The sequence below is a fragment of the Chlorocebus sabaeus genome, chromosome 5, assembly GCF_047675955.1.
Source record: "Chlorocebus sabaeus isolate Y175 chromosome 5, mChlSab1.0.hap1, whole genome shotgun sequence".
NCBI lineage: Eukaryota > Metazoa > Chordata > Mammalia > Primates > Cercopithecidae > Chlorocebus > Chlorocebus sabaeus.
The window spans coordinates 12,369,479-12,393,919 of NC_132908.1; positions in this window are offsets into that span (position 1 = coordinate 12,369,479).

Consider the following 24,441-nt stretch of genomic DNA (forward strand, 5'->3'; position numbering starts at 1 on the left):
ACTCTGTCTCGGGGAAAAAAAAAAAAAAAAAAAAAACAACACAGAATAAATATAAAATAAAATAAGCGAACCACCTGAGTCAAGTGAAAGGCAAGTGAACAATACAGCCTATTGCTGCTGGTGTGAGGAGACAAACGCAATACACTACTGAGTCACTGAGCTCTGGGATACATACCTTTTCATACAGAGTCCTATTTAAGCTTCACCAAAGGCTTGAAATTTTACACATAGGATTGAATGATTGAATAGTGTCTTCACAAAATTCATGTCCATCTAGAACCTGTGAATTTGATCTTAATTGTGAGTCAGGTCTTTGCAGATGTAATCAAGTTAATACTCATACTGGATTGGAGTGGGCCCTAAATCCAATGACTGATATCTTTTTTAAAAAAGTTTTGGCCGAGTGCGGTGGCTCATGCCTGTAATCCCAGTACTTTGGGAGGCTGAGGTGGGCGGATCACTTGAGGTCAGGAGACCAGCGTGGCCAACATGGTGAAACTCCTTCTCTACTAAAAATACAAAAATTAGCCAGGCGTGGTGGCAGGCGCCTGTAATCTCAGCTACTCGGGAGGCTGAGGCAGGAGAATTGCTTGAACCCAGGAGGAAGAGGTTGTAGTGAGTTGAGATTGCGCCATTGCACTCCAGCCTGAGCAACTAGAGCGAAACTCCATCTTAAAAATAAAATAAAATAAAATAAATTATAGAGTGTTCCTTCTCTTATTTCCTAAGAAAACGAACACATGTCTAAATCTGTCAAGTCTTACTGGTTTTTCCAAAGCACTAGCTTATTTTTCTTAGTTTTTATTTGCTTGTTTGTTTGAGATAGAGTCTTGCTCTGTCACTCAGGCTGGAGTGCAATGGTGTAATCTCAGCCCACTGCAACCTCTACCTCCTGGGTTCAAGCAATTCTCCCTGCCTCAACCTCCCGAGTAGCTGGGATTACAGGCACCCACCACTATGCCTAGCTAATTTTTCTCTGTATTTTTAGTAGAGATGGGGTTTTGCCGTGTTGGCCAGGCTGGTCTCAAACTCCTGACCTCAAGTGATCTGCCCACCTCAGCCTCCTAAAGTGCTAGGATTACAGACATGAGCCACCGGGCTCGGCCTAACCTGTTTTTTTTTTTTTTTTTAAATTTATTTAGGATATAATATTCTGGAGAAATAAGGTCTGTAGCTAGAGGAACTCCAACAGCAGGATTCTGGATTTTCTCTTTTGAGACTCTGAACATATTCATCTCAATTAGTGGTTCTCAACCCTGGCTGCATATTAGAATCTCCTGGGGAGCTTTTGAAGCATAGTCATCCTAAGACTTCACCCTGGGAGTTTCTGATTGGATGGCATGTTGCCCAGGCTGGTCTCGAACTCCTGGGCTCAAGTGATCCTCCTGCCTAGGCCTCCTAAAGTGCTGGTATTACAGGCATGAGCCACCAAGTCTGGCCTGATGTCTTTTAAGAAGAGAACAGGACACACAGAAAGCAATGTGAAGACACTCACAGAGATTAGAGTGTGTGGTCAGGATGCATCTACAAGACAAGGAATACCAAGGATTGCCAAAAAACACCAGAAGCTAGGGCCCAGCATGGCAGCTCACACCTGTAATCCCAGCACTTTGGGAGGGTATGGTGGGAGAATTGCTTGAGCCCAGGACTTTGAGAGCAGCCTGGGCAACATAATGAGAACCTGTCTCTACAAAAAAATTTTAAAAATTACCTGAGTGTGGTGATGTGCACTTGTGGTCCTAGCTACTCAGGAGGCTGAGGTGGGAGAACTGCTTGAGCTTAGGAGGCAGAGGTAGCAGTGAGCTGAGATCACACTACTGCACTCCAGCCTGGACGACAGAGCAAGACCATTAAAAAAACAAAACAGGCCTGGCGTGGTGGCTCATGCCTTTAATTCCAGCACTTTGGGAGGCTGAGGCGGATGGATCACCTCGGGTTGGTAGTTCAAGACCAGCCTGACCAACATGGAAAAACCCCATTTCTACTAAAAATGCGAAATTAGCTGGGCATGGTGGTGCACGCCTGTAGTCCCAGCTACTCGAGAGGCTGACGCAGGATAATCGCTTGAACCCGGGAGGCAGAGGTTGCGATTAGCCAAGATTGCGCCACCGCACTCCAGCCTGGGCAACAGGATCGAAACTCCATCTCAAAAACAAAACAAAACAAAACAAAACAAAACAAAACAAAACAAAACAAAACAAAATACCAGAAACTAGGAAGAGGCAAGGCAAGGAAGAATTCTTCCCTGGAGCCTTTAGAGGAAGCATGGCACCGCCAACACCTTGACCACAGACTCCTGGCCTCCAGATCCGAGAGTGAGTCTATTTCTGCTGTTTTAAGTTGCCCAGTTTGTGGCACTGTATAATGGCAGCCATGGGAAAAAAAATACAGGTTATTATTGTTGCCATTTGATGGATGAGAAATCTGAGGCAGTATGAAGGATGCAAAGAAGGTAGACGTGGGTCCCACCCCCAGAATCTACACCAGGGCTGTGGGAAGGCATCACACATGGATTGAGAGCTTGGAGGCCACAGACCTGGGTAGCATCTCATTCCCACCACTGGCTGTATAACCTTGAACAAATCCCCTGGTCTTTCTCAACCACAGTGTCTTCATCTTCAAAATGAAATACTTCATAGAGTTTTGGGAGAAATGAAATAAGAAACTGCAGGAAAAACACATTGCTTGCACATGGTTAGCTCTCAAAAATGGTACCCAGACAGGGCACAGTGGCTCCTGCCTGCAGTCCCAGCACTTTGGGAGGCTGAGGTGGGCAGATCACTTGAGGTCAGGAGTTTGAGACCAGCCTGGCCAACAGGGTGAAACCCTGTCTCAACAAAAAAACCCCCAAAATTAGCCAGGCTTGGTGGCACATTCCTGTAATCCCAGTTGCTGCTAGGGAGGCTGATGCAGGAGAATTGCTTGAACCCTGGAGAGGGAGGTTGCAGTGAGCTAAGATCACGCCATTGCACTCCAACCTGGGCAACAGAGCGAGACTCTGTCTCAAAAAAAAAAAAGTACTTGTTATTATTATCAGTATTAAACATCAATTTACACCAATAATTAATCTAATTATTAAATTAATTTATATTAATTAAAATAATTTAATTTATATTAAATGTTAAATACATTATTTCATCGGTATGGAATAGATGAAACTGGCCAGGATACTTTCAAAAGGAGGAGGAATCAGAATTTACTCTTGATCTTGTGCTCTGGCTTCATCCCCTTAATGTGGCCCAATTGTGATCTTTGGTCAACAAAGTCAACTGACTGAAAGGGAGGAGGGTCTTGAGCGCCCCCTGGAGGTGAGTATGGGTAACAGACTGTGTGAGGAGGGAAGGGAAGAGAATACATCCCTGGGTGGTTAATGCGACCAGATGGAGGAGAACCTTGAACACTAGTATGTTAGCCCATTTTCATGCTGCTAATAAAGACATACCCAAGACGACTGGGTAATTTACAAAGGAAAGAGGTTTAAGGGACTCACAGTTCCACATGGCTGGGGAGGCCTCACAATCCCCTTCTTTGTAAGGCAAAGGAAGAGCAAAGGAATAGCTTACCTGGCGGCGGGCAAGAGAGCGTGTGCGGGGCAACTCCTATTTATAAAACCATCAGATCTCGTGAGACTTATTCACTACCACGAGAACAGTATGGGAGAAACCGCCGCTATGATTCAATTATCTCCACCTCTCCCTGCCCTTGACACGTGGGGATTGTTACAGTTCAAGATGAGATTTGGGTGGGGACACAGCCAAACTGTATCAGCTAGGTAGAGGAGCTGTTTTAACACAGGTAAACCATGGTTCTGGTTGAAAGGAACTGAACCATGAGGAGAGCAACTGAGCCCTGAAGTGGCTAAACGTAAGGCTCTGGTAGTCGGAATGAAGAAGAAATGAAGGGAGGGACGCAAAGAGAAAGAGGGCAAGACAGAAATCAAAGGCTTGGGTTTCTAGCCTGAGAAAATCGAGAAAAAAATGATTCTGCTCTTAGAAATGGGGTTACTGGGAAAGTCAATTTTATGTTAAGAAAGAAAGAAAGAAAGAAAGAAAGAAAGAAAGAAAGAAAGAAAGAAAGAAAGAAAGAAAGAGAAAGAAAGAAAGAAAGAAAGAAAGAAAGAAAGAAAGAAAGAAAGAAAGAAAGAGAGGGAAAGAGAAAGAAAGAAAGAGAAAGAGTCTGGGCGTGGTGGCTTATGCCTGTAATCCTAGCATTTTGGGAGGCCGAGGCGGGTGGATCACCTGAAGTCAGGAGTTCGAGACTAGTCTGGCCAACATGGAGGAAACCCCATCTCTACTAAAAATACAAAAATTAGCTGGGTGTGGTGGTGGGCACCTATAATCCCAGTTACTCAGGAGGCTGAGGCAGGAGAATTGCTTGAATCTGGGAGATGGAGGTTGCAATGAGTCAAGGCCGCACAACTGCACTCTAACCTGGGTGACAGAGCAAGACTCTGTCTCAAAAAAAAAAAAAAAAAAAAAAAAAAAAATGAAAAAGAAAAAAGAAAAGAAAGAAAAATATTTAGTTTTCTTTTTTCCTTTTCTTTTTTTGAGACAGGGTCTTGCTCTCTCACCCAGGCTGGAGTCCAGTGGCACGATGTCAGCTCACTGCAGCCTTGAACGCCTGGGCTCAAGCAATTCTCCCACCTCAGTTTCCCAAATAGCTGAGACTAAGGTAGGCGCCACCACACCCAGCTAACTATTTTCCATAGAGACAAAGTCTTGTTATGTTGCTCACGGTGTTCTCAGACTCCTGGGCTCAAGCGATCTTTCCGCCTCAGCCTCCCAAAGTGCTGGGATTATAGGCATGAGCCACTGCATCTGGCCCATGATTTACTTTTTGAACAAGCAGAATTTGAGGGATTTTGAAGTGAGACAAGCTGAATTTTGGTTATGGTTCTGCCAAATGTAAACAATGAATCCATCATGTAACCCTTCTGAGCCCGAGCCACTTGATCTTTAAAAAAAAAGGGCACTGACTGGGCATGATCGCTCACGCTGATAATCCCAGCACATTGGGAGGCTGAGGTGGGTGGATCCCTTGAGGTCAGTAGTTTGAGACCAAACTGCCCAACATGGTGAAACCCTGTCTCTACTAAAAATACAAAAATTAGCTGGGTGTGGTGGCACATGCCTGTAGTCCCAGCTATTCGGGAGACTGAGGCATGAGAATTGCTTGAACCTGGGAGATGGAGGTTGCAGGGACCTGAGATTGCACCACTGCACTCCAGCCTGGGTGACAGAGTAAGACTCTGTCTCAAAACAACAACAACAACAACAACAAAAATGGAGGGCACTACGTTAGATCAGTGGGGGCAAACGGGTGGCAGATATGGTTTGTTTATTCTACACAGGGTTTTACATTTTAATTCGCTAGCAACATTTGACAATTGGGAGATGATACACAAAAGCTCAGACTTGTGCCTCCAGAAATTGGCTGAAGCTGAGCCCTGTAGATAGGATATGTAGTCCTCTGTTTTTCCACAGCCCCCACCGTGCCCTGTTGTATTCCTGATGGTAAGGTCCAGTATCAGTTGCCATTTGCCGCCTACACCCCGCCTGCTTTATATTTAGGTTACCTCCTGGCCCCCTGAGCCATTCAGTTTGAGATCTCTGGATTAAACACCCCTTAAAGTTTCCTTCAGCTCAGGGTGTCTATATTTCAGCTCTACATCCACTGGAAATACAAGTCCAGTGAGAAATCAGAGCTAGTGGTGCAGATTTGGAAATTACCTGAGTAGAGGTGATAGTAAGATCCTTTGTATGAGTGCATTTTCACACTGCTATAAAGAACTACCTGAGACTGGGTAATTTTATGAAGAAAAGTGGTTTAATTGACTCACAGTTTTACAGCCTGTGCAGGAGGAATGGGTGGGAAGGCCTCAGGGAATTTACAGTCACAGCGGAAGGCAAAGGGGAAGCCAGAACGTCTTTGCATGGCAGAGCAGGAGAGAGAGAGTGAAGGAGAAGGTGCTACACACTTCTGAACAACCAGATCTCATGAGAACTCACTATCACAAGAACAATAAGTGAGAAATCTGCCCCCATGATCCAATCACCTCCCACAAGGTCCCTCCTCCAACAATGGAAATCAATTCGACGGGAGACTTGGGTGAGGACACAGAGCCAAACTATATAACCCTTGAGCTACATCGTGGGTGTAAGTGTAAAGAAAACAAAAGAAGAACAGAGAACTGAGGACAGAGAATATTCCCCTATGGCTAAGGATGATTAATGTTAAGAACATGAGAAGGATGAAAGGACACAGAAAAGAAGAGTTTAGATGGAATAGTGCAGGGTGATGGAAACAAGAGAAGTCTCAAGGAGGCTGTATTAGTCCATTTTCATGCTGCTGATAAAGACATACCTGAAACTGGGCAATTTACAAAAGAAAGAGGTTTAATGTACTTACAGTTCCACATGGCTGGGGAAGCCTTACAATTATTGTGGAAGGTGAAAGTCATGTCTCACATGGCAGCAGACAAGAGAAGAATGAGAGAGCTTGTGCAGGGAAACTTCCATTTTTAAAACCATCAGATCTCGTGAAACGTATTCACTATCATGAGAACAGCATGGGAAAGACTCGCCCCCATGATTCAATCACCTCCCACTGGATTTCTCCCATGAAACAAGGGAATTGTGGGAGTTACAATTCGAGATTTGGGTGAGGACACAACCAAATCATATCAGAGGCACAGATATCAAACAGATTTCAGGGAATCTAGGGCCAATTCAGGAACTATCATGATGGCTGACAAATTGAGCAACTATGTATGCTCATTTTATCCTTGCAGCAACCCAACAAGGGGTGTTCTAGAAATTTCCCCATTTCCCAAGCAAGGGAACTGAAACTTAGAATGTTTAAATCATTTGTCCAAAGTTACATAGAATAAGAACTTTCCCATCAATTATTGGAAATCTAGAACTAGTACAGTAGGTCATTCATTTTCTTTTTCTTTCTTTCTTTCTTTTTTTTTTTTTTCTTTTTTGTTTTTTGAGACAGGGTCTCACTCTGTTGCCTAGGCTGGAGTGCAGTGGTGCGATCTAGGCTCATTGCAACCTCTGCCTCCTGGGCTCAAGCGATCCTCCAGCCTTAGCCTCCTGAGTAGCTGGGACTCACACCTAGCGCATTTTTGTATTTTTTTTGTAGAGATGAGGTTTCACCATGTTGCCCAGGCTGGTCTTGAACTCCTGGGCTCAAGCAATCCTCCCACTTTGGCCTCCTGAAGTGCTGGGATTGCAAGCATGGAGCCACCGTGCCCAGATAGTGTTATTTCTTAGATTCCCCTAAATTATATACATATACACATTTCTATAGACGTTAAAAAGTTGGGATATATATATATATATGTACATATACAAATACACACACATATATATCTATATATATATCTCAAATTGTCATCCCAAATTATCAACAACAACGAAACAGCAGAGCCAAACAGAAAACAAACAATTAAAAAAAAATAAAGCTGAAGACTGTTTTATGAAAGCCCTTGAATGGGACCCTCAGTAGAAATGACTGCAAATCAGCTGTGTTTTTTTTGATTTTTGTTTTTTGTTTTTTTGAGATGGAGTCTCGCCCTGTCGCCCCGGGCTGGAGTGCTGTGGTGCGATCTTGGCTCACTGCAATCTCTGCCTCCCAGGTTCAAGCGATTCTCGTGCCTCAGCCTCCCAGTTAGCTGGGATTACAGGCACTCACCACCATGCCTGGGTAATTTTTGTATTTTTAGTAGAGACAGGGTTTCACTATGTTGGCCAGGCTGGTGTCGAACTCCTGACCTCAGGTAATCCATCTACCTTGGCCTCCCAAAGTGTTGAGATTACAGGCGTGAGCCACTGTGCCCGGCCCTCAGCTGTGTTCCTGAGCAGAGCTGGCTACTGTGCCTAGTGCTGTGCTGTGACAACCCACCATCCAGTTGTGAACATCTCTATCAGAATGTGCACAACAGCCAGAAGCACAACACAGTATGACATTCAGCCATGCCGTTCTTGACACAGATTATTAGAGCGAAAGACATTCAAGAACAAGAGAGCAAGGAGATTTGCTTTCCTGTTTTGTCCCTTACTGCCTTATTAGAAGAAGCTGTTCTTTGGAAACAGTATGTCCTGGGTCAAGTCCATGTTAAAAATTACATGAAGCTAATACTGGCTCAAGGCTTTTAGAGTCCCAAGAACCGCAATTGTAGTGCCCCTTTCTTTGTAATGAAAATAATACCAAAATCAGGATGAGAGAGTCCAATAAAATTCTGATGTTTTTCTACCATTGGCACTCAGATGCTTATATTTTTGAAATATTGTATATCAAATTCTTTCCAATTTTTTTTTCACCTTATCCAACCCTTTTTTGCTGGTGGTTTGTTCATGTTTTATTGGCCATCTGAGTGTTCTGACATTACAGTTAATGCAAATGGTAATGTGTGAAATTGAAGGAACTTCTTTAAACCTCCAGGGAAGTTTTGTTGCCTAATAAAATTATAGTCTTTATGAAATACTAAAGCAATAAAGAACAAATGAGTTTCTTTTCTTTCTTTCTTTCTTTTTTTTTTTTTTTTTGACATGGTTTTGCTCTGTCACCCAGGCTGGAGTGCAGTGGCGCAATCACAGCTCACTGCAGCTTCGATCTCCCAGGCCCAAGTGATTCTCTCATCTCAGTCTCCTGAGTAGTTGGGACTACAGGCACACACCACCATGTGGGGCTGAATTTTTTTTTTTTTCACACAAGTTCTTGCTCTGTCACCAAGGCTGGAGTGCAACGGCATGATTATGGCTCACTGCAGCCTTCACCTCCCAGGCTCAAGTGTTCCTCCCATCTCAGCCTCCTGAGTAGCTGGGACTATAGGTATGCATCACAATGCCTGGCTAATTTTTTATTGTTTTTAAGAGATGGGGTACAGGGTTTCACCATGTTACCCAGGCTGGTCTTGAACTACTGGACTCAAGTGATCCACCTCCTGTGACTCAAGTGATCCACTGGCCTTGGCTTCCCAAAGTCATCATTTTGCGTGGCCTAAGGATGTTATTTTGTAAGCCGCTTTCTTTGCTTAACATGCTGATGCCATATAAATTATATATATGTGTGTGTATGTATATGTTGATATGCCATATATGTGTGTATATAAAGTATTCCACAGTTTTACAGCTACACCTGGATTCTGAAGTTTTTTTTAAATGCTGTTCTTTTAGGTAGAACTCTATAAATTGCTGTGTTCATTGATCAAAAATGGCCAAATACCAGCCATTTCATATGGTTCAACCTACTATCTATGAGGACTATTGCAATAAACAGCTTAAATATATTGGTGTCCTTTTTGGAGAATTTCTTCAGGATAAGTTCCTAGAAATGGGATCACTGGGCTAAACAGCACATACATGTAAAATGTTGATGGATTTTGTCACTGTGGTCTTTCTCACCAATAGTGTAAGGGGCTCCCCAATTTCCCTCACACTTGGCAAACTAAACTGTAAGTTATGGGTAAACCAGTTTACTCTTTTTTTTTTTTTTTTTTTTTTTTAGATGGAGTCTCACTCTGTCACCCAGGCTGGAGTGCAGTGGTACGATGTTGGCTCACTGCAACCTCTGCCTCCCAGGTTCAAGCAATTCTCCTACCTCAGCCTCCCAAGTAGCTGGGATTACAGGCGTGTGCCAACACATGCAGCTAAATTTGTATTTTTAGTAGAGACAGGGTTTCACCATGTTGGCCAGGCTGGTCTCAAACCCCTGGCCTCAGGTGATCCGCCTCCCTCGGCCTCCCAAAGTGCTGGGATTATAGGTGTGAGCCACTGTCCCCGGTCCTAAGCTGGTTTACTCTTATGAAGTATGTATGCACTCCTCTTTCTGTGGATCTTTGTTTCCTGTTGCCTCCCTTCGGGGTGATCTTTCCTCTGGCATGCAGATACACAGCTGCCCCCCTCAACCTGCATTGCACAAGAATCAGGCAGTAGAAACTGTGAGCCCAAATAGGTATGCCAGACAGGTCTCAATCATTTTAGAAAGTTTATTTTGCCAAGGTTAAAGACATGCCTGTGACACAGCCTTAGAAGGTCCTGATGACATGTACCCAAGGTGGTTGGGATACAGCTTGCTTCTATACCTTATAGACATCAATCAGTCAATGCATGTGAGATGTACTTTGGTTCGAGCTGGATAGGCAGGACAACTCGAGATGGGGGCTTCCAGGTTACAGGTAGATTTAAACATTTTCTGGGCTGGGTGCGGTGGCTTATGCCTATAATCCCAGCACTCTGGGATGCTGAGGCGGGCTGATCACAAGGTCAGGAGTTTGAGACCAGCCCGGCTAACATGATGAAACTCCGTCTCTACTAAAAATAAAAACAAATTAGCCTGGCAAGGTGGCAGACACCTGTAATCCCAGCTACTCAGGAGGCTGAGGCAGGAGAACTGCTTGAACCCGGGAGACAGAGGTTGCAGTGAGCTGAGATCACGCCATTGCACTCCAGACCAGGTGACAGTGTGAGACTCCATCTCAAAAAAAAAAAAAAAAAAAAGAAAAAAGAAAAAAAAGACTTTTTAATGGGGCAATTGGCTAAAAGAGTTATTATCTAAAGATTTGGAATCAATAGAAAGGAATATCTTGGCTATGATAATGGGTTGTGGAGACCAAAGTTTTATCATGCACATGAAGCCTCCAGGTAGCAGGCTTTGGAGAGAATAGATTGTAAACGTTTTTTTGTTTTTTCTTTTCTTTTTTTTTTTTTAGACAGTCTCACTCTGTTGCCCAGGCTGGAGTGCCAGTGGTGTGATCTTGGCTCACTGCAACCTCTGCCTCCCAGGTTCAAGCAGTTCTCCTGCCTCGGCCTCCCAAGTAGCTGGGACTACAGGCACCCACCACCACGCCCAGCTAATTTTTCTATTTTTAGTAGAGATCATTTTTCACCATGTTGCCCAGGGTGGTCTTGAACCTCTCCTGGCCTCAAATAATCCACCTGCCCTGGCCTCCCAAAATGTTGAGATTACAGGCATGAGCCACCATGCCTGGCCTGTAAATGTTTCTTATTAACTTTAATGCCCGTGTTGATGTTAATGCTGGTTGGCTTTTCCTGAATTTCAAAAGCGGGGAGAGCATAAGGAGGCATGTCTGACTCTCCCCCAACCATGGTCTGAACTAGTTAGGTTAACTTTGGAATGTCCTTGGCTAAGAGGAGGGGTCCATTCACATGGTTGTGCGGCCTTAGAATTTTATTTTTGGTTTACAAAACTGAAACTGTGCCTCCTTTTGTGACAACTGTAACATTGAATTTCCTGATATGTGACTGGTAAAAAAATTGATTTATATATTTAAAATTCGTGGATATCACATTAATTATTTCCTGAGTTTGATGTGCATCGTGAGTACAGAATATTATCAATAAAATAAAAGTAAATTTAAAGTAAGCTTACAAGGTGCCAGCTACAATGTTAAACATTTGTTTTATTGAATCTTTACAGCCACGCTGAGAAGTAGGTATTGGCATCCACATTTTACATAGAAAAAACGTGGGCTCAGAGAGGTTAACTCTCTCATCCAAGGTGGCATAGCTACTGTATTAATGATCTATTGCTACTTGATATGGTTTGGCTGTGTCCCCACCCAAATCTCACTTGAATTGTAATAATCTCCACGTGTCAAGAGCAGGGCCAGGTGGAGATAATTGATTCATGGGGGTGGTTTACCCCATACTGTTCTTGTGGTAGTAAGTTTCACCATATCTGATGGTTTTATAAAGGGGAGTTCCCCTGCACATGCTCTCTCTTGCCTGCTGCCAGGTAAGACGTGACTTTGCTCCTCCTTTGCCTTGTACCATGATTCTGAGGCCTCTCTAGCCATGTTGGAACTGTGAGTCCAACATATCCATTCAACCCCTTTCCTTTATAAATTACCCAGTCTCTGCTATGTCTTTATCAGCAGCATGACAACAGACTAATACACTACTTAACAAATTACCACAAACTTAGCAGCCTTAAGTGACAAATATTTATTATTTGACAGTTGCTGGAGGCCAGGAGTTTGGGCAAAGCTTAGCTAAATACTCTGCTTATGGGTTCTCAAGAGGCTGTAACTGAGGTGTCAGTCAGAGCAGGGGTCACCTCTGAAGACTCAGCTGGGGAATGGTCTGCTTTGCAACGTCACTTACATGGCTGTTGGAAAGATTCAGTTCCTTGAGGATTCTTGGCCCAAGGGTTTCAGTTTCCTGTTGGCTGGAGACCACCCTCAGTTCCTTGGCACATGGCATTTTCTAACATGGTGGCTCACAACATGGAAACTTGCTTCATCAAAGCAGCAAGGGATAGAATCTTCTAGCAAGACAAAACTCACATCTCGTATAGCTTCATCACAGAAGTAGCACCCAATTACTTTGACCATATTCTGTTGGTGAGAATCAAACCTCCAGGGCAATACACGCTTAGAGGAGGGGATTACAGAAGTGCACAAAGACCAGGAGGTGGGAATCACTGGGGCCGTATTGAGTCTACCTGCTACAGCAATTGAAGAGCAAAGCCAGGATGTGAAGCCAGTTCCATCAAAGTCTGAAGCTCCCTGCAGTTAACCATTAAGCTCTACTGCCTTCCACACACATTAATCTGACTACTTCTCAGAAATATTAATCTGGTGATTCTAATATGGACTCCAGTGTTTATCTCAGTGAGTCATCCTTTTAAATCTGTTCTCTCAAGTGAGAGCTGAAAGATCCATGCAAAGTGAATGAATTCACTAGTTTTATGAATTTTCTTAAGAGGTAACTTTAGAAAGGAAGACTAAGGACCTTAAGACTTCCAACGCTAAATCTTGACCCTGAGCTATTAGACCTAACCTTCCCATACGGTTTTTAGAACAACTGACCAATGTGCATGAAGAAATATACAAATCGGGCAGATGATTAGATTCAAAGAAGATAAGCAAAGCTTCCCTGGGAGAAAGAATTTAGATTATTCCCTCAATCTTTTTTCCCTCCCCTTTTATGTCTTGAATCTGTAACTAAGTTCAGAATTGAAATGACTAGCCTTAACAAACATCTTCAGACTCAGCCATACATCTGTGTGTAATTTGGTTTGTGGGAGAGCAGGAGGACTGGTTCATGGGGCATCTTTGTGGGCAGCAATATATCTTCATTTATTGAAATGTTCCTAGCAACAGAAGTTGTTTTCTTTTTCGCCCCCAAATCCTCAAAGTAGAAACAGGCAAAAAGTGATGACAAGAAATCTAGAAAACTGCAGATGTATTTTCATTTTTTTAAAGTGTAGTTTGTGTTGTAAGTATATTTCATTGCATTTGCCAACATAAAGTCAAAAGCTTCTTTACAAAAATTTTAATGACAAACATGGGTTCATGTGCAATTTTTTTCCCCAAAAGCTAACATATGGGACAGCAGTTAAATGCTGTCCTGTCATACTGCTTAGAGATTGCTTTGGCATTTCAATTGTATTTCCCTGGCATGATGATTTTTCTTTGGCTATTTTCATATTATTCAACTTTGCATGCATTCAGAACATACCAGCTCAATTCCTTCAGGGAAGTAACAATAACAATAATAAAATTTACTAAAAATTGTTATTGATCACTTACTGTGTAGTCATTCTAGGCTACACACTTTCCATGCATTATTTCATGCTATTTTCATAATAATCCTAAAACCCAGGTAATTACCTAATTTTACAGATAAGGAAAATGAAGCTTGTGGCTCAGAGAACTTAAGTAATTTGCCCAAGGCCACACAGCTAGTAATTAGTAGAGCAGGATTTGAGACCATGCTCTTTGGAGTATGTGATACCGCCTTTCCAGTGTTTCAGCGTATACAATGAGTGAATGAATGACCACTGAGCTCAATTACAGCAGACCTTGTTTTTTTTTTTTTTTTTTTTTGAGACGGATTCTCACTCTGTCGTCCAGGCTGGAGTGCAGTGGCATGATTTCAGCTCACTGCAACCTCTGCCTCCCATGTTACAGTGATTCTCCTGCCTCAGTCTCCCAAGTAGCTGGGATTACAGGCATGCACCGCCACATCTGGCTAATTTTTTATTATTAGTAGAGTTGGGGTTTCACCATGTTGGCCAGGAGGTTAAACTTCTGACCTCAGATGATCTGCCTGCCTCGGTCTCCCTAAGTGCTGGGATGACAAATGTGAGCCACGGCCACACCTGGCCCCTTACTTGTAATTGTATGAATAAATCAGAGTTTGTCATTTTCTCCCATCCTCCATTGGCAAAGAGTGCAGGATAATGAGACCTCAGGCTTCGTGGGTATTTGTGTTGGTGAAGACCGTATACTGTGGAGTCAGACAGAGCAATATTCCAATTCAGGCTTACAACCTTTAGCTGTACGACCTTGGTCAAGTTATGTAACTGTGCTAGGCCTCGGTTTGCTCCTACAAAAAGAGCAGGAATAATGAGTTTTCATCAAGGCCATTTGAAAACAATGATCTATTTTAGTGAAATAAATATAAGTATATCCACTTCTTACAGTTGATGTGAGGATTCTATGAGGGTATACACATAAAGCGCTTCCTTAGTACGGTGCCTGAAGGTATGGATAAATGCTTACTCATTGGTAGTTACCATAATTATAATATCACATGGAGTTATGAAAAGTTGGATTTGAGTTCTGATTCTTTCACTTATTAGCTCTGTGACTAGCAGTAAGATATCTGAGACTCAGTTTCCCTATCTGTAAAATGAGTATCACAATATCACCCTTGCCATGAGTGATGCTGTGAAAAATTGTATGGAAGAGGTTCTTAAATGTCACACAGAAATATTTGTCTGTGTTTGAAGACATCCTGGCTGTCATATTGAGGGGAGGTGGTGGTGGTGCTACTGGCGTCTAGGAGGTAGAGGCCAAGGATGCTGCTGAACATCCTATAATGCACATGGCAGGCCCCTACAACTAAGCATTATCTGGCCCCAAATACCAATGGTTCCAAGGTGGAGAAATGCTTTGGAATGGGCACTTCACGCAGAGCTAGTGCCCAATAAATGCTAGCTATAATATTATTATGTTTTGTCATTTTGAGCTTCCATTTGTTTTTCCTTTTTTATTTTTTTTGAGACAGAGTCTCACTCTGTTGCCCAGGCTGGAGTGCAGTGATGCAACCTTGGCTCTCTGAAACCTCTGCCTCCTGGGTTCAAGTGATTCTCCTGCCTCAGTCTCTCAAGTAGCTGGGATTATATGTGCCCACTATCACGACCAGCTAATTTTTGTATTTTTAGTGGAGATGGGGTTTCGCCATGTTGGCCAGGCTGGTTTTGAACTTCTGACCTCAGGTGATCTGCCCACCTTGGCCTCCCAAAGTGCTGGGGTTATAAGTGTGAGCCACTGTGCCTGGCTGGAGATTTCATTTTTTCCAATGGAGTTATGCAGAGTTGGATTCGAGTCCTGCTTCTTTCACTTAGCTCTGTGACTACTAGCAAGATACCTCCCTTTATTAGTCAGGGTTCTCTAGAGGGACATAATTAATGGGATATATATATGAATGTATTAAGTATTAACTCACAGCATACAAGGTCCCATAGTAGGGTGTCTGCAGGCTGAGAAGCAAGGCGAGCCAGTCTGATCTCCAAAACTGAAGAACTTGGAGTCCTATGTTTGAGGGCAGGAAGCGTCCAGCACAGGAGAAAGATGTAGGCTGGGAGGCTAGGCCAGTCTCACCTCCTCACGTTTTTCTGCCTGCTTTATATTTGCTGACAGCCAATTAGAGTGTGCGCCCCAGATTAAGGGTGGGTCTGCCTTTCCTAGCCCACTGACACAAATATTAATCTCCTTTGGCAACACCCTCACAGATACACCCAGGGTCAATACTTCATATCTTTCAATTCAATTAAGTTGACACTCAATATTAACCATCACACTCCCTGAGACTCAATTTTCCTATCTATAAAATGGGTGTCATAAATATCATCCTTGCTGGCCAGGCACGGTGGCTCATGCCTGTAATCCCAGCACTTTGGGAGGCCAAGGTGGGCAGATTCCATGAGGTCGGGAGTTTGAGACCAGCCTGACCAACATGGAGAAACCCCATCTCTGCTAAAAATACAAAATTAGCTGGGGGTAGGGGGGAGTGGTGCATGCCTCTAATCCCAGCTACTCGGGAGGCTGAGGCAGGAGAATCACTTGAACCCAAGAGGCAGAGGTTGCAGCGAGTGGAGATCGTGCCTTTGCACTCTACCCTGAGCAACAAGAGTGAAACTGTCTCTAAATAAATAAATAAATAAATAAATAAATAAATGAATAAATAAATAATAAATATCACCCTTGCCATGAGGGATGCTTTGAAAAATTTTATACTATTTCTTTATTTTTGTTTTGGTCAGGGGGGCTTATGCAGGGTTGTTACATGGAATATTTTGTGGTGATGAGATTTGGGATACAGATGGTCCCATCACCTGGGTGGTGAGCATAGTACCTGTATTAGTTCATTTTTGCACTGCAATAAAGAACTACCTGAGACTGGCTAATTTATGAAGAAAAGAGGCTTCATTGATTTGCAGTTCCGCAGGCTGTACAGGAAGCATGGTTGGGGAGGCCTCAGGAAACTTACAATCATGGCAGAAGGTAAAGGGGAAGCCGGCATGTCTTCCCATGACAGAGCAGGAGAGAGAGAGAGAGAGCAAGGAGGAGGCGCCACACACTTTTAAACAATTAGATCTCCTGAGAACTCACTCACTATCATGAGAACAGCAAGGGTGAAATTCACCCCCATGATTCAGTCACCTCCCACCAGGTACCTCCCCTGATATTTAGTGATTACAATTTGACATGAGATTTGTGGGAGGACTCAGAGCCAAACTGTATCAGGACCTAATAGGTAGTTTTCCAGCCCACATCTCTGGTCTCCTGTGTCTAGTAGTTCCCAGTGTCTGTCATGCTAGGCCAAAGTGAAATTATATATATGTTTTTGAGATGGAGTCTCACTCTGTTACCCCGGCTGCAGTATAGTGGCACGATCTTGGCTCACTGAAACCTCTGCCTCCTGGGTTCAACCTATTCTCCTGTCTCATCCTCCCAAGTAACTGAGACTACAGGTACCTGCCACCATGCCTGGCTAAATTTTATATTTTTATTAACGATGGGGTTTCACCATGTTAGCCAGGCTGGTCTCAAACTCCTGACCTCAGATGATCCACTCGCCTTGGCCTCCCAAATTGCTGGATTACAGGCATGAGCCACCATGCCCAGTCAAAAAAAAAAAAATCTTTTATTTGAAGTTTTCTAAAGCTCTTACTTTAGAATAGTAGTTGAAAGAAATCCTTATAAAGGCTAGTTTTGTTTTTTATTTTTTTTTTCCTGTTTTAAATAACAGACCTAGAGAGGAATTGTTTGTGCTGTAATCTCATCCCCATTTCCAGGGGTTTTATAAAACTCAAGGTTTTCTGAGACAGGAAATATACAATTATTATTTTTTTATTTATCTGTTTTTTTTTTTTTTTTTTTGAGATGGAGCCTCTCTCTTATTGCCTAGCTGGAGTGCAGTGGCGCAATCTCGGCTCACTGCAACCTCCGCCTCCTGGGTTCAAGTGATTCTCCTGCCTCAGCCTCCTGAGTAGCTGGGATTACAGGCATACGCCCCCACGCCCAGCTAATTTTTTTGTATTTTTCGTATAGACGGGGTTTCACCATATTGGCCAGGCTGGTCTGGATCTCTTAACCTCAGGTGATCTGCCTGCCTCAGCCTCCCAAAGTGCTGGGACTACAGCTATGAGCCACTGCACCCGGTTGAAATATCCAGTTACTAATGATTTATTTTCCTGAAAAGTTACGATTATTGACAAATTAGTTTACTCATGTTTTAAGAGTAAAGCTGACATATTAGGCCTTTTTTTTTTTTTTTTTTTTTTTGACAGTCTTGCTCTGTCGCCCAGGCTGGAGTGCATTGGTGCGCTCTCGGCTCACTGCAACCTCTACCTCTCCGATTCAAATGATTCTCCTGCCTCAGCCTCCTGAGTAGCTAGGATTACAGACATGTACAACCATGCCCACCTAATTTATTTTTTTCCTGTATTTTTAGTACAGACAGGGTTTTACCATGTTGGCCAGGCTGGTGTTGAATTCCTGACCTCATGTGATCTGCCTGCCTCTGCCTCCGAAATGCTGGGATTATAGGTATGAGCCACCGCACCCAGCCCGGGCCATCTTTAATGTCAAAAAAGAAGGAGCTTAACCTTCTTAATCATTGTGGAAGACTTGCAAAGTCTAAAGAAATATTGAGAAGAAAGAAGAGATAAAGAAAACAGTCAACTGGGCATGGTGGCTCACACCCTTAATCCCAGTACTTTTTGGGAGGCTGAGGTAGGAGGATCACTTGAGGCCAACAGTTCAAGACCATTCTGGTCAGCATAGGGAGATCTCCATGTCTAAGAAACTAGTAAAAATTAAAAAAAAATTAGCCAAATGTAGTGGTGCACACATCTACTCCTAGCTACTTGGGAGGCTGAGGGAGGACGACTGCTTGAGCCCAGGACTTTGAGGCTGCAGTGAGCTAGGATTATGCCACTGCACTCCAGCTTGGGTGACAGAGCAAGACCCCATCTGTTCTACTCTCAAAGAAAATGGTTTTATCTTCTTTATCTTCTCCCCTCATCTTCCTATGAACTTGCCTGCCATCTGCCTGCATCCGTACCACATTTCCCCCCTCCTCTCTCCACTGACAATGTAGGGACAGACTGCGACACCCACAAAAAAGATCCTGCGTTTTGTGCATTGCACCCTACTGTCTCTAATCTGCTTAGTAGATAGTAGTTTTCCCATCTGTACTCCGTCTTTCCCTTCAGCACAGAATGGTAGACAGACAGACTTTTGTTATAGCAGAAGCGTAACCACTAAATTGTCTGGTCTTCCTCTTTGGAGAGGGAACTAAAAAATAAAAAAGATGCAAGGGGCAACATCTTGTCAGATTTTCTAACCCACTCAGGGTTCCCCTGAAATGATGTGGGCTGCAGCTGTCTTAACCTGCTGAAGAGTTTGCATGTGGGACAGAGCAACCGCTGCCCACATTGCACAGTGCTTGAGACAAGCTGAGAATTTTATTTTATTTTATTTTATTTATTTTGAGAAGCAGTTTCCCTCTTGTTGCCCAGGCTGGAATGCAGTGGCACAATATTGGCTCATTGCAACCTCTGCCTCCCAGGTTCACATGATTCTCCTGCCTCAGCCTCCTGAGTAGCTGGGATTATAGGTGCCCACCACCACACCTGGCTTTTTTTTTTTTTTTGTATTTTTAGTAGAGACGGGGGTTTTGCCATGTTGGCCAGGCTGGTCTTGAACTCCTGACCTCGGATGATCCACCCACCTTGACCTCTCAAAGTGCTGGGATTACAGGCATAAGCCATTGCACCTGGCCTCAGAAGTATATTGACCACTTCTTTGTCAATACTTCCATGTATCAATAGCTAATAATAATTGATATTCAGAATGATGAACCCAAGATCTATAAGGTCCTCAAATACCTTCTAATTTATTAGTAAAATGATAAAGCCCGGTTAGCAGGACCTTTTGTTTTGGTTTACATTTGGCAACTGATGATCTTTTCACAGCATGGCACCTAGTTGTACCACCAGGGGTATTGAATTCACCATTTTCTTCTCCAATTCCGAAGGGAGTGTGGCGTGAGTGAAACCATTTCAGAACCAAACAGATCTGAGCTACAATCTTGGTGCTGGCATTTTTCCACTGTGAAAAGTAACTTAAATTTTCCCAGTCCCTGGGAATAACAACACCTGTCTTGGAGGAATATCGGGGAAAATGCTATACCCGATCCTGTATAGTAATTACTATTACTGTTTCTGTGTCTTGTCCATAAGGTGTGTGCTCACCAATTCTTTTGATTTCATCTGTTCCTTCTTCCCCACCAACAGAATGTCTACTGAATAGTAGGTGTTTAATAAATGTTTAATGATTCATCACTTAGATTATCCTCTGAGTGAGAAGAGGGCTCTCATTTCTCTCCCCTACTCTACTCTACTCTATATGTATATGTATATGTATATGTATATGTACTTGTTTCTATGGCACACATCACTATGTGGCATCACATGTTTATCTGCTTATTTTATGCCTCCTCCATGAAATGTAAGCTCCAAGAAGATAAGAAATTATATTTGCTCAATCCCTATAGCTCTTTTTTGTGTTTGTTTGTTTTAGACAGGGTCTTTTTCTGTAGCCCAGGCTGGAGGGCAGTGGCAGGATCTTAGCTCACTGCAACCTCCACCTCCCAGGTTCAAGTGATTCTCATGCCTCAGCCTCCTGAGTAGCTGGGACTACAGATGTGCATCACCATGCCGGGCTAATTTTTACATTTTTAGTAGAGACGGGGTTTCACCATGTTTCCCAGGCTGGCCTCAAACTCCTGACCCGAAGTGATCCACCTGCCTGGTCTCACAAAGTTTTGGGGCTACAGCCCGACCTTTTTTTTTTTTTTTGAGACAGGGTCTCAGTTTGTAGCCCAGGCTGGAGTGCAGTGGTGGGATCACAGCTCACTGCAGCCTCAATCTCCCAGGCTCAAGTGATCCTCCTGCCTCAGCCTCCTGAGTAGCCAGGACTGTAGGTGTGGGCCACCACTCCCGGCTAACTTTTGTACTTTTACAAGACACGGGGTTTCCCCATGGTGGCTAGGCTGGTCTTGAACTCCTGACCTCAGGTGATCCACCCTCTTCAGCCTCCCAAAGTACTGGGATTACAGGCATAAGCCACCATGCCTAGCCCCGGCTAACTTTTTAAATTTATTTATTTATTTTTAACGACAGGGTCTCGCTATGTTGTGACCAGCCTAGGCTGGTCTCAAACTCCTGACCTCAAGCAATCTTTCCGCCTTGGTGGTAAGTGCTGGGATTACAGGCATGAGCCACTGCTCCTGACTTAGTCCCTATATATCTCTAGTGCTCAGTACCGTTTCTCATTATTGTACAGGCTCAATAGATGTTATTGAATAAATGAAGTGCATGAGTGATGTCAGCAAAAAAATGAACTCTTATTATTTCACACACAAAGTGAAACTCCAAAGACCATAAGCCAAATCACCTTGAAAAATTTGTTGCCTGGAAGATGGTGGACTTCATATTACTTCCAGCCATAAGGTTTTACAAATTAATTGATTTTTTGACTCACTTAGTGTGGGCTTAAACCATTTATCCAAAAGCTCTATAATATATCCTTTGAATTACTGAAATAATTAGAGGCCCAAAAGCAGAAATAATGAGTTAAATGCTTAGTTGAGCCATCTCTATTAGCATTTTGCATTTATTGCCTTTTAGCATCATCTCTGCGGTATGAGCTTCAGTGCACACTAGGTTCTTCTGGGGACCGATTCCATGAGTTCTCCCCTCATTTTCCTTCCTGCTCATTGGAGAAAACTGTAGACCTGCCCTTTGGTGACATCACCGCCTTGCAGCACGGGAGCTGCCTGTCAGACCTTCCAAAGGGAGCTACTGCCTTGTCTGAGCCCTGGCATGCCACCGCCCCTGCACCAGCAATGTTTAATAACGTGAAGAATACAAAGGCTGGCGAGATGAGTCACTGTTGTGAGTGACCAGCCAAATTGAAATCTCCTTTAATGGAAAGGCCTTGAAATAAAGAAATACAAATGCACTCTAATTTCCAGTTTTAGTGGGAAATGAATTGCATTTCCAGGCAGCATGCTTGCATGTGCTTCTTTCTGGTGGATGCTATAAAACACCTCTGAGCTTGAATTACGTTCCAAATTCTTTCTTCGCCCAGTGTTCAGCAAATTTCAGCATTTGCGTGCCATCTTCCCTAATTTTTTTGCCCTACCTGTCTGCCTCCCGTGTTATTATTTACTTTCTAGTTTTCTGTGACTCACTGTTGTTACTCAAATACCTTGGCTTAAAAGTGAAAAACAGGCCGGGCGCAGTGGTTCACACCTGTAATCCCAGCACCTTGGATGGCTGAGGTGGGTGAATCACCTGAGGTCAGGAGTTTGAAACCATCCTGGCCAACATGGTGAAACCCTGTCTCTACTAAATATACAAAAATTATCCAGGCGTGATGGTGAGTGCCTGTAATCCCAGCTACTTGGGAGGCTGAGGCAAGAGAATCACTTGAACCTGGAAGACAGAGGTTGCAGTGGGCTGAGATGGCTCTACTGCACTCCAACCTGGGCGACAAGAGTGAAACTCTGTCTCAATAAGTAAATAAATAAACAAAAATAAAAAATAAAAAAAAATGAAAAATTCTCACTGCTCACAATTCTGGTAAACTAGTATCTCCTGCCGTAATAGCAATACCTGTCAGGTAGCTTTTGCTGTCTGCTAAGGACCTTGAGACTGAGATTTGAGATCTCTTTGCTCAAAAGGAGAGTGACAAGTGTTAGGTAGTAAAGAAACAGTAAATGCAAACCAAGGCTTTCTCCTTAAAGCAATGAAGTACATTGAAAAGGGAATACTGCCAGGAGCTCCTTTGTGGTGATGGGTTCTGTATCAGGATTATGCTGGTCGTTGTACAGAGGTATGCACAAAATAAAATTGTGTAGAACTACACACACACACACACACACACACACACACAAATACATGTAAAAACTGGTGAAATCTGAATGAAGTCTGTAGCCTAGTTAACAACATTGTACCAATGCCTATTTCTTGATTTTGATATAGCACTAAAGTTATATAAGACATCACCATTTAGCTGGTTGAAGCACGTACAGGACTTTCTGTTTTATTTTTGTGGGAACATCCTATAGGTCTGCATTATCTTAAAAAAAAAAAAAAAAAAAAAAATTGGCTGGGCATGCTGCCTCATGCCTGTAATCCCAGAACTTTGGGAGGGTGAGGCAGGTGGATCACTTGAGGTCAGGAGTTCAAGACCAGCCTGGCCAACATGGTGAAACACCTTCTCCACTAAAAATACAAATAATAGCTGGGCATGGTGGCGTGCACCTGTAATCCCAGCTTCTCGGGATGAGGCAGGATAATCGCTTGAACCCAGGAGGCAGAGGTTGCAGTGAGCCAAGATTGTGCCACTGCACTCCAGCCTAGGCAAGAGAGCAACACTCCATCTCAAAAAAAAAAAAAAAAATTCACGGAGGGGAGTATTATCTTCTCTGTGTGACCTGCCTCTGTGTACCACCTACAATCAACATGTGTCACTGGGCAAAAATTGGTGTATCTTTTTCTGCAGATAAAAACCTAAGTATATTCATTTATCTGGCTTTGGGCTCCTAAAGAATAGGACATAGTATCACTAGAGGCAGGAGAGCATTGTGGTTAGGAGTCTAGGCTCAGAATTCCAACAGAAATGGAGGGAATCTCAGATTTACTTTGCCAGTAGAGAGACCGTGAGTGATGGTCTTAACCCTCTCATAGTCTAAGTCTTTTTGATTTAAAACTGAAGATAAGGTGATTATGTTATGTTTCTCATAGGGGTTTTAGGTAGATTGTATGAAATAATTCAGGTAAGGCGCTTTGCATATGACATGGCACTTAATAAATGCTCAATAATTATTTATTTATCTTTATCATCTTCTTTCTCTTATTCTCCCTCTTTTTCCATCATCTTCATCATCATCATCACCAACCAATCAATCATTATCATTGTTATCATAATGGGTTGAATTGTGTCCCTTAAAATGATGTGTTCACATTCTAACCCCTGGTGTCTGTGATTCTGACCATATTTGTGAACGAGGTCTTTGCAGATGTAATCAATCAAATTAAGATGAAGTCATACATGCTTGCAGTGACCCTACTCCACTGACTGGTGTCTTTAGAAAAGAAAGAAGAGGGTGATTTGGAGATAGAGACAAGGACAAGATACTTAGGAAAGGAGACATGTAAAGATGAAGGCAGAGGCCAGGCACGGTGGCTCACGCCTGTAATCCCAGCACTTTGGGAGGCCAAGGTGGGTATATCACATGAGGTCAGGAGTTTGAGACCACCCTGGCCATCATGGCAAAACTCTGTCTCTACTAAAAATACAAACATTAGCTGAGCATGCTGGTGCACACCTGTAATCCCAGCTGCTCAGGAGGCTGAGGCATGAGAATCACTTCAACCTGGGAGGCGCAGGATGCAGCTCCAGTGAACTGAGGTCACACCATTGCACTCCAGCCTGGGTGACAGAGGAAAACTCTTAAAAAAAAAAATGGGAGTTATACTGCCACCAACCAACTAATGCCAAGAATTGCCAGTTGCAGCTAGAAGCTAGAAGAGGCAAGAAAGAATTATTTTCTAGAAAGTTCAGAGGGAGCATGACCCAACTAACACCTTGATTTTAGACTTCTAGCCTCCAGAATTATGAGAGAAGAAATTTCTGTTATTTTAAGACAGCCAGTCTGTGATATTTCCTTATGGCAATTCTAGGAACCTAATACAGATTTTGGTAATGGGAAGTGGAATGCTGCTATAAAAAAAAAAATACCTACAAATTGGCTGGTCACAGTGGTTCATGACTGCAATCCCAGCACTTTGGGTGGCCAAGGCGGACAGATCACTTGAGATCAG